This window comes from Pyxicephalus adspersus, chromosome 1 (assembly GCF_032062135.1).
Source record: "Pyxicephalus adspersus chromosome 1, UCB_Pads_2.0, whole genome shotgun sequence".
NCBI lineage: Eukaryota > Metazoa > Chordata > Amphibia > Anura > Pyxicephalidae > Pyxicephalus > Pyxicephalus adspersus.
Genome location: NC_092858.1, coordinates 21,620,194 through 21,623,208, shown reverse-complemented (window position 1 = coordinate 21,623,208; position 3,015 = coordinate 21,620,194). Strand labels below are relative to the sequence as shown.

Below are 3,015 nucleotides of genomic sequence, written 5' to 3'. Positions count from 1 at the left end.
ATGTGGTGTTTGTTGAGTACTATACAAGATCAAGACTGCTATTGTAAAAAGACACCAATAGTTCTGTGCACGAAGAAGTATTATGCTTGAATTCTTTTTTTGTGGGGTTTATGTTATTTTGGGACAGGCTGGGTAATTTGCACATTATGGCAAATCAAGGGAAGACAAATATTTTAAATATAAATAAAGTAAACATGCTAAAAAAGAAAAAAAACATATAAGAAAATCCTACTATATTAAAAATTAAATGTGACTCGTAAGCTACAGTCGCTGCTCCACAAGTCATGGTTTTCTGATCCAATTAAAAACTGATAGCTCTGTATTATCATTTATCATATTTCATGCACAGTGTATAGGAACAATTCTCAAAAATGTATATAAAATTTATATTGTTTACTCTTTAGAGGCATTTATCTCATTCCTAATACTACATAAAATTGGGGAGGGGTAGCAATGGCCCTGAAACTAAAATTCACACCAACAGAATAGCACTTGGAGATGCAGCTGTTCAGTATTAATCCAGACACTGACTTGGAGAGAATACGCTACTTTATCGAATTTGTGGATTCAGTATTGGCACAGCAATGTAGGATAATCATCTGCACTACAGCAATGTCAGGACCGCTGACTTTATGTGGATTTTTTGCCAAGGTATCAGGATTTAGGCAGTAAATGCTAAACCCACTGATTACTTTGCCATATCAGCAGTAATCTAACCTATGAAACATTTGTGCACAATCACACTTCTACACTACGGAGCCTAACGTGGCAGATTAACCTCCGCATACAAAAGGAAATACATCTGTTAATGAAAAGGTAATTGAGGCTGAGCAGATTTCAAGTCTGAACTAGGTAAATCACAGGGGTATTACTTGGTAGGTATTTGATCAAAGTTTGGTTTTATTTTTTTGCAGAGCTGATGGAGTGGATTCCAAAAGATATGGTTTGGTAGGAAGTGCAGAATCTGATCAGGGCTATTGGAAAGAAGGAGTGTAGCCGATAATGGAAACAAATAGGAATTGGTAAGGAAAGGCTGACAGTGCACTAGGGCAGGGGTCGGCCAGATATGGCCTAGCCAGTAGTTCGTTCGTTCTGGCCTAACGCTTTAGGCCGGTAACCCGGAGATCGGCCAGGGGGCGTAAGGGACTAACGAAGCCACTGAAATTCCGGAGCTCCAGTGCCGCCCCCTTGTAGGTGCTCCCCTTTTTACTGCGGCCGGGATTGATACTTCTATCGCCGTAGTAAACAGGGAAAGCTGCCTGAAGGTAAATCCCTCTCCTCCGCACAGCATACGGAGGAGAGGGATTTCACTTCGGGGGTTCCTGGTGTTGGGCGGAGCCATTATGGAAGGTCCAGCCTAGTGCGCTTCCTCCCACCCCATAAATGGCCTAGTGGCCTTAAAACTTTGCGGACCCCTGCACTAGGGGAAAGAAAAAAAAAAAAGAAAAGCCAATTATGAGCTTAGGAGGGCAGCATTAGGCAGACCAGAAATGGACTAAAGACTAAAAAAAAAAATGGCAGGTAGAGTGTGAGTAGTTGAGAACGTGGAGGGGAGAGCTGCAAGAGATGTTAAAGCACAGTATAGAGCAGCGGCAACTGGTGGTCCCCAAGCGACTCTGTCCCTTGTATGCACACAACTTTTGTTGGGTCCACAGCCCCATGCTACTTCCCACCCAGGATGTTTGCAAGCAGGTCTGAGCCTGCGATTGTAGGGTGGGCAGGTTCTGGCATCATGACATCACTCTGGGGGAAGTTTCTTCCCCTTTGAGCGCCACACATCTTCCCGCGCCATCCAGATCCCAAGGATTTAGTGATCCGTGAGGTCTAAAAGGTTGGCGACCATTGGTATAGAAAGCTGCAACAAAATCCAGTGCCAAGAGAGATGATGGCGAGATAAGTGGCCTGAAGAATACTGCAGCATTTACTAAGAATCTGTGTGAATACTTCAGTTATCCAATCAAAGTATCTGTGTAAGATCTGGTATTCAAAGAAAACACGAATCTGCTTTTCATATAACTGCATAAATGTTCACAGACTCTAAACTAGAGCATCATTGTGGTGCACAAACGAATCATAACCAACTATCCTGAAACTGCTGAACTATATACCAGTAACATGAAGAGTAAATCCCATAGTTGAAACTTCTGATAAAAGTGAGATATGCATATACCTTCCCTTTTATAAATATATGTTTTGCGTGTAGGAAAACTTGCATTTTACATAGTTATAATTGCTTTTATTAAACTTTGTTTAATGGTTTGCTGCAGGTACGTATCCATAAAGCCTGACCAGAGGAAACTACTGAATGGAACCAATGTGCTGGGACTATTGCTGGACATCTTGTTGCGAGAGGGTTTTAGTTTGGTGAGCACAAGAGCTGTGTCAGCAGAGGAGAAGGTAGAGTGTTATACATTCCAGAGGAAGAAAAGACCAGAAATCCTTACCATCCCAGAAACCTACAAACAAGAAAAGAACGTCAATATCCAAGTGAAACAAAGCAAGCCAAATAAAAAGAAATGAGTTCATGGATCACAAAAACCTTATATGTGCCCGCCATTAATAGGAACTCTGATCTGTCAAATATATAGTATTATTCCCGAAACAAGCTGGACCAGCAAAAAACAGTGTGCACATCTAGTTGTAAGAATTATATAACTTTTGTAACCCTGATAACAAGCCCCAAAAGCCTTTACTAAGCAACCTTGACAGTGATTTCCTATATGTGACCTACTACTGGCTGCCTTTTTGGAATTGCAACATTATATATGTATATATTATTATTATTGGCATTACATCATAAAGGCTTGAAAAATAAAAGGTAAAATAACTGCTATTCACCTCTGTACTGGTGGTTCCTTGATCCACATCACTTCTAAGACCACATCTATTCCTGGGTGCCGGATTTTATTGTGTTGTAAAGCAGCGGTCGCCAACCAGTGGTCCACAGAAAAAATTGGACATTATTTGCAATTTTTATTAACAATAAAATAAAAATATATTAATAAATTCTTATAT

The 3,015-nt window shown here is 40.5% G+C and overlaps 1 long non-coding RNA gene across 1 annotated transcript in view; it reads left to right on the top strand.

Annotated features, from left to right (window-relative positions):
- LOC140325672 (uncharacterized) overlaps positions 1-2,988 on the top strand; it is a 19,569-nt gene extending 16,581 nt beyond the window's left edge. Inside the window, exon 3 of the long non-coding RNA XR_011919714.1 lies at positions 2,268-2,988. This is a non-coding gene — a long non-coding RNA (uncharacterized lncRNA). The remainder of the gene's footprint in view (positions 1-2,267) is intronic.
- The last annotated feature ends 27 nt before the right edge of the window (positions 2,989-3,015 follow it).